Genomic DNA, 8,485 nt, shown 5'->3' with positions numbered 1-8,485 from the left:
TGTAACAAAACTGCGGTCTTGAACAAGAGTTTTGTCATCTTCACTCGATTTTATTTTTTTTCCTGATGGTCATGTCAGTGATAATTACAGTTAATCCAGGACAAATAGACAACAGACATATTTCTATCTAATTATTGCTTGAATATGAATATGAATATTTAGAAAAGGCTACATTGTCATAAAGTGTTGATGTGCAATAAAAGCACAACAGAGATTTAGATTATGTTGGCTTGTTTTAGTTGCTCTCTTTAGTTGAGAAGTTTAACATATGAAACCGAGTTTTCATTCTCCGTCAGTGAAGCGTCACCTCTCTGCTCCTCCCTCTCTTCCTTCCCAGGATGCACCTGCAGGCCTCCTCTCCTTATTTATAGCTCCATGTAAATGAAGAGGTCAAGTTTCAGCTCTCTGTAAGATCAGAAGGAACTGAATTAAATCACATGTATTAGGAAGCAAGCAGAGAAACAAATGTACGACAATAAAACTGCAGGAAGTCTTTCTCACATCATGATGTTGTAATATTTTGTCTCAGGGGGGAGACGTTTCCTACGTCGACAATAATGGAGACAGAAAAGACTTTTCCCTTTACAGAAGATAAGAGAGCAACACATGTGACAAAGCATGCAGACTGAAGCAGAGCTCCTCCTCCTGTCACTCACTCTCAGTTTCAGTGTTGTATTAAAGTGCTCCTCCAGCACCTCCTCTCCTCATCCTCCAAAGCCTCCAATCTGTCAGCAGTCAGCTCACTTTCCAAGTCACAAGGCCATTCTCAGCACACACTGACAACATGCTGGGGACCCTCTGCACTCTCATCACTGCTCTAACATGTAAGGAGGCTGACTGACTGCAGCTTTCACCTCATGTTGGATTCATCAGTCTGTGTGTTTCTCTTGACTCCATGTCATCTTGTTGTTTCCAGGTGTGAGTGGTGCGACGGTGGTGTAACAGAAGCCTCCTGTTGTGACGCTGAGGAGAGGAGAGACAGCCACCATGGACTGTAACCTGGGGACTGTTACTACCAGTGCTGCTCGCTGGTATAAACAGATTCCTGGAGGAGTTCCTCAGTTTGTGTTGTATTTTATTCACAGCGATAGATCTCCAACCTACGGTTCTGGTTTCTCCTCTCCAAAGTTCACATCTACTCATCAGTCACAATCAGATTATCGTCTGATCATCAACAATGTGGAGGAGGGAGACTCTGCAGTCTATTACTGTACAACATGGGACAACTCTGTTGATGAGTTCGTATCACAGTGATTTACACTGTGACAAAAACATCCTCACTGAATACTTCTGCTTTTTGAGGGGCAGACATATATTGAGTCTGCAAACAGTTGATACTTTCTTTAACTTCCCTGTATATATATTGAATATTTTTAAAGTTCTTTTATTGGATTCACATAAATGCTTAAAAACTCTTATCTTAGTAGTAGCAGTAGTCACACTAGTCACACTAGAAACATCACGTCAAAAATCATTGATCACAGTAAATTATGGTCTGTTAGTCATCATGACAGATTCAAATAAAGGTGTACGATGTAAATTTCCAGAATGTGATAAATACTTCTTGAGAGGAATCCTCCGAATCACATGCAGTGATGGTAACGATACTAAACCCCTGAAGGAAATATTAATTCAACAGTGTTGTTATCCAACAAAAAAGATTTCTAAAACCATCTGAAATGAAGAAAATACTTTGTCTCTCCATTGATCATCAATATTCACAGATTATTGACGTGTGTCTTTTTAGTAAGTGGAACATTCTAAGTTGTTTGTTGATGAGAGGATGTTTCAGAAAACTGTGATGAAACTGAGATAAGAGATAAACAGCTATATTTAGTCTACACTGTTCTCTGTACATAATGTCGTATTCAACTGCAGGAAAACATGACTGAATATCAATGAAGACGTATTGAGCATGTGATCATATTGACTTTATCCCTCGCAAATGAAACAGAACTGCACTGAAGAAGAACATTTGTACCACCTCTGAGAAAATAAAGACTGATGAAAGGGACTCCATGAAGGCCTCCAAAGACAACGGCAACAATAACAACACAAAGTGTATAAAATAAAATTAACTGATGAGAAAATGCAGAAAAATCTGTTGTTTATCAGTGACTGAAGTCAGTGTTGAGTGTTGGAGCTCCTCCTCCTCCTCTTCTCCTCTCCTCAGTGTCTTTATAAGCTTCAGTCTCTCTTCTCCTCACACTCCAACCTGCTCACCTCTCAGCTGGACAGTAAGGGATGTTTACAGCACACACTGACAACATGCTGGGGACCCTCTGCACTCTCATCACTGCTCTAACATGTAAGGAGGCTGACTGACTGCAGCTTTCACCTCATGTTGGATTCATCAGTCTGTGTGTTTCTCTTGACTCCATGTCATCTTGTTGTTTCCAGGTGTGAGTGGTGTGGTGGTGGTGACACAGAAGCCTCCTGTTGTGACGCTGAGGAGAGGAGAGACAACCACCATGGACTGTGGGCCGGCTGCTACTTTAGACGGAGCTCACTGGTACAAACAGATTCCTGGAGGAGTTCCTCAGTTTGTCCTGGTGTTTGATAAGAGCTGGAGCTCTCCAACATATGGGTCTGGGTTCTCCTCTCCAAAATTCAGATCCAATTTTCAATCAACAACAGGTTATTGTCTGATAATTAACAATGTGGAGGAGGGAGACTCTGCAGTCTATTACTGTCACAGATGGGACTACTATGCTAAGGAGCACGTATCACAGTGATTTACACTGTGACATAAACCTCCTCGCTCAATAGTTCCTCTTTTTTAAAGATCTCTGCACATTATGATTCACGATGCATAAAAAAAATAATCCTTTTGAACGTACTTAAGTGCACAACAGTGAATTAAAATGCTAATTTTACACATGATTTATTAATACGTGTGTAATACTCTTTGACCCATTCAAATTAATCATGAAGAACTTGTGTCTATTTGCACTCAACTTGTTTCAAATCTGAGATGAATAACTTGATGTTGAGTTTTTATAATTCCACCTTCAGTCAGTATAACAGTATTTAAGCTAAATTAATCTTGCTTCATAAGGCTGAGTCCAAATACAATGCACACATCAAGTCACCATTACTATGAACAAGAAGAAAACAACAAGTTAAAGTGCTGCACTGCTGAAAACAAGTCACCTACAGTATGTGTTCCCAGACTTTAATCAGTACAGTTTGCTCTAATATGAAGCACACTCGTATGTTGGTGAAAAGATAATGAAGAATGTTGTGCAGGAAGTGATTTAAAAAGATAGGATTACATTTTATTTCCCTTGATTAGTTTACTATTACCAAATGTATGTTTCACAACCTGAAGAAAACTATATGGACCAGTGAAATAAGGACTGTCCACACTGTGGACTATTTAAAGGGCAACTATGTAATTTTAAACAAAATTCAGACACTCAGAGAGGAAATATTTACAATATTGGCAAGATCATTATACAAACTCTGAAATATTTATATTTTCCATAACTGAACAAACAAGCTGTTTCAGAGGATCATAAGGTCCCAGAACACTATTTGGAGCTAGAAGGGTGGCAGGGTCTGCCACATGTAAACAGTGTAAAACAGTATGAAACTGTGTTGTCCTTTAAGATCACATTATTTATTGAGTTCATTCAGTCATTAAAACAAAGAGAGTTTGTTGATTTAGTTTGATGAGGCAGAAAAAAAAATCAATAAAAATCTTTCTCTCTTCTGATTAAATTGTCTTCCCTAAAACTACACAGTGCTCCTTTAAACCCACCATGAATCTTAAATGACCTCTGAAGTTCATGATATTAAGGGTAAGGATATCACACTTTCCCTTCAGTCAAGTCATTTTTTTTTTTATTATGAAAGATACTTTAAAACAACAAATGTTTCATTTCATAAGGCTATGACACATTTATCTAAATTTCTGTAAATGTAACAATGTCAGTCAGTCGGCTAGTTCTGCTACATCAAGATGTTCTGAAAATACGATCTGAAGCTTTAATAATACAGTCATAAGAAAAAAAACCCACACTTTATAGATAGCAATAGTTGAAATATGCAAAGATGTGAAACAAAAGTATTAAAGTACAACTATTATAATGTTGACCAAAGTGCCTCACAGAGAAAATTACAGACCGATACTAACAGACACATTAAAGTAATAAAAGTCGAGAGTCAGTGGTTTTGGTTAATATAATAAAAACACAACAGTTGTATTGCAAAGAGACCACAAACACAATCTAGTTTATCGATGACTGAAGTCAGTGTTGAGTGTCTGAGCTCCTCCTCCTCCTCCTCTCCTCTCCTCAGTGTCTTTATAAGCTTCAGTCTCTCTTCTCCTCACACTCCAACCTGCTCACCTCTCAGCTGGACAGTAAGGGACGTTTACAGCACACACTGACAACATGCTGGGGACCCTCTGCACTCTCATCACTGCTCTAACATGTAAGGAGGCTGACTGACTGCAGCTTTCACCTCATGTTGGATTCATCAGTCTGTGTGTTTCTCTTGACTCCATGTCATCTTGTTGTTTCCTGGTGTGAGTGGTGCGACGGTGGTGACGCAGAAGCCTCCTGTTGTGACGCTGAGGAGAGGAGAGACAGCCACCATGGACTGTAACCTGGGGACTGTTACTGATAGTTATGCTTGGTGGTATAAACAGATTCCTGGAGGAGTTCCTCAGTTTGTGTTGTGTTTTCATCACAGCTGGGGATCTATACACTATGGTTCTGGTTTCTCCTCTCCAAAGTTCACATCTACACATCAGTCCGAATCAGATTATCGTTTGATCATCAACAATGTGGAGGAGGGAGACTCTGCAGTCTATTACTGTACAACATGGGACAACTCTGTTAAAGAGCGTGTATCACAGTGATTTACACTGTGACAAAAACCTCCTCAGTAACTTCTTCCTCTTTTTGAGACTCTAGCAAACCTTATTTGTATTTTTTTTATATTTAAACAGAATGTCCTGGAGACTCTGGGTAATTTAAGATTCTTGTGGTGAATGCAGCGCAAAACACTGGCGACTGCAGATGACCAAAGAGAAGCTGTGAAACTCTCAGTTTCTGTGTAACAAGTCCATCAACAGGCTCACAGTTCATATAGAAACAATCATGGCTGTTGTTAAAAGCTCAACGGAGCAAACAGAACTTCTACGTTCAGTCAGTAGATAGATTTACAGATCCATGGTGTGTTTAATTTACTTTTAAATCCCTTTATTGATCACTTTTCTTAAAGGAAACTCAACAGAGGAGCAAAGAAGCAACATCACAGAGGATTTATGTGTTAGTGATGAAGGTTGGTCCGGTGTTCATGTTGGTCCCCAGCGTGGATGAGGGAACTAGAGGTGCTGAGGGGGCTGCAGCAGCCCTTAATACGAGGCTATAACAGGCTAAATTTACAAGAAGGCTGAAAATAATATAGAACTTGTCAGAAACAGCTCTCCACAAAGTTTATAAAGTGTCTCCAACACAACAAACCCACAAAATGTAAGAATTTCATAAAGAAATCTGATGAATTTTTCCTCCTCTTCATCTCCTGCTGTGGTTGACTGTAGTTGATGTTGCTGGCCATTCAAATGAATGCAAAGGACCATGAATGTCCCACACCATTTACTATGACATCATTCTATAGACTGACCCCTCAGCACCTCCAGCTGTGACTGACTTCCTGCCTCCCTGGTCCAGAGGTACTTGGAGCTCCTCCTCCTCCTCCTCCTCTTCTTCTCTCCTCAGTGTCTTTATAAGCTTCAGTCTCTCTTCTCCTCACACTCCAACCTGCTCACCTCTCAGCTGGACAGTAAGGGACGTTTACAGCACACACTGACAACATGCTGGGGACCCTCTGCACTCTCATCACTGCTCTAACATGTAAGATATTCTTCTCTCTCCTTTTACAGCCCAGATTTTCACAACACACACCTCTCACTCATGTGTCTCTGTGTGTGTGTTGACAGATGTTGATGCAGTGATCGTGCTGACCCAGACGCCTGCTGTCCACACAGTTTCTACAGGACAACAGGTCGTTCTCAACTGTAACATTCAGAGATATGATGGAATTATGTCAGTTGGTATAAACAGGTTCCTGGTGAAGCTCCTCAGTATGTTCTGAGATTTTACTATTCTGACAGTTCACTCGAGCTTTGGATCAGGATTCTCATCAGACCGATTCAACTCTAAAGCTTCATCAAACATAGATTACCAGTTCACCATAAAGAGAGCAGAGACAGGAGACTCTGCTGTGTATTACTGTAAGACATTGGATGAATCTGCTGATGAGGACGTATCACAGTGATTCAAGCTGTGACAAAAACCTCAGTGAGAGACTCACTGCAGCTCTGATGAATTCTGAGAAATATTTTCATAATTGTTCTTCTCAGTTTGATGATCACATCTGGACTTTGAACATCTCCACCATGAAAACTAAAGGATACAACATATATAAATATATATGTTCATATATGTTCATATATGTCAACATAAACAGACTGATGACGTGAACGAGATGTTGACAGTGAAAGTTGGTCTCAACAGGATGTTTCAGTTCCGCTCCCCTCATTAGTGAGAGTCAGGAGGTTTTTGTACGGCCATGTGTACAAACTGAATCACTGTGGTATTCGGACAAGGAACCAAGCTGATTGTGACAAGTAAGTACTTTTGAACTCATCATGTAACAGGACAGATTTTCAGTTTCTGATACATATTGAGAGAAAATCATCATTTTAAATGTTGCTAATTTTATAAAATATTGATCCTGTTGATTTTTGTTTTATATCATCTTTGATGCCAGATGTTGTTGAGGCAAAGTAAAGATCTGTGAAGGATCACAACATATAAATCATTTTTCTATAAAACTACTTTTTAACAGTTGATAGATTATGTCCTTTTATTTTCATGACTTCAGACAAGTTTAATGTTTTTAAAGAGTTCATCACATTGTGAAGTCATCACTAAACTACAGGTCTTGTGATGTAGCTGAATATTATTGTCGCTGTTTCTAATTTAAATACAGTTTTTTCTTTGGTGGTTAGACAGACGGCTGATATACTGTCATTTATCACAGTGACTGATAGAATTATATCATGTTATAAGACATAAAAGGTGACATATGAATTATGACTTTCATAGATTGTGTTTTCCACTGCTGATATTTTAGGTAATCATTTCTAAATTTGCTCATCACAGATTTAAAATACTTAATTTCTTCATGGTGTTTGTTATAATTTCAACACAACTAATACATGAATCTGTTACTCTCATGCTTTGTGTCAGTGATTTTTAATGTGTAATGATTTGATGAACGTCCTTCATGTGTTTTCAGGCTCCAGCCTCCCTCCTCCTGTTCTCACACTCTTCCCTCCGTCCAGCGCTGAGCTCCAGTCCAACAAAGCCAGTCTGGTCTGTCTGTCCAGTCAGTCTGTGCCTTTTGCAGACGTGAGCTGGTTGGCTGGTGGGAGTCCAGTGAGCAGCGGGATCTCTACCAGCACCGCTGTTCAGCAACCGGACCAGACTTTCCAAATCAGCAGCTTTCTGGCGATACAGACGTCAGACTGGAACATGGAGAAGGTTTACACATGTAAAGTGTCTTTGGGCTCCCAGACTGCAGAGAAAAACATCAACAAGTCAGACTGTCGCACTGAAGAATAGTAGAGGAGCAGAATGACCATCTCACATCTGCTTCTTTACTGTTTGTGCTGTTTGCTCATGACCAGGTTCACATGTTAGAAGAGATGTGTCTGCATGCTTGTAATAAATGTTGTGACAGTTAGGTGGAGGTGTTGTTTCAGCTTTGACTCTGCTGCTTTTTTCAAGACTCATTCAATAAAAACACAAAAAACTGTGAATAAACATCTCTTTGTATTTATTTAAAACACTATAATGTTCCACAGTAGAGTTAATTCGGGACACTTAGATTACAGACATATTTCTGTTCAATTATTACTTGAATATGTGTCTATAGATTCAGAAAACTTCCTTGTCATTAGATATCAATTTAAAATAAAATAACAACATAGAGCGTAATATTACTTTGTCTGGTTTTAGTTGCATGCCAGAATGAAGACGTTAGAAAAATCAGATAAAACAACAAATGAAACTGAGTTTTCATCCTCCATCAGTGAAGCGTCACCTCTCTGCTCCTCCCTCTCTTCCTTCCCAGGATGCACCTGCAGGCCTCCTCTCCTTATTTATAGCTCCATGTAAATGAAGAGGTCAAGTGTCAGCTCTCTGTCAGATCAGAGGGAACTGAATTAAATCACATGTATTAGGAAGCGAGCAGAGAAACAAATGTACGACAATAAAACTGCAGGAAGTCTTTCTCACATCATGATGTTGTAATATTTTGTCTCGGGGGGAGACGTTTCCTACGTCGACAATAATGGAGACAGAAAAGACTTTTCCCTTTACAGAAGATAAGAGAGCAACACGTGTGACAAAGCATGCAGACTGAAGCAGAGCTCCTCCTCCTGTCACTCACTCTCAGTTTCAGTGTT

The 8,485-nt window shown here is 39.5% G+C and overlaps 1 pseudogene; it reads left to right on the top strand.

Moving 5' to 3' along the window:
• Positions 1 to 5,747: 5,747 nt before the first annotated feature.
• LOC115575215 (immunoglobulin lambda-1 light chain-like) lies at positions 5,748 to 7,841 on the top strand (annotated as a pseudogene).
• Positions 7,842 to 8,485: the final 644 nt, after the last annotated feature.

This window comes from Sparus aurata, chromosome 23, assembly GCF_900880675.1.
Source record: "Sparus aurata chromosome 23, fSpaAur1.1, whole genome shotgun sequence".
NCBI classification, from domain to species: domain Eukaryota; kingdom Metazoa; phylum Chordata; class Actinopteri; order Spariformes; family Sparidae; genus Sparus; species Sparus aurata.
This window is presented reverse-complemented; position numbering and strand designations above follow the sequence as displayed.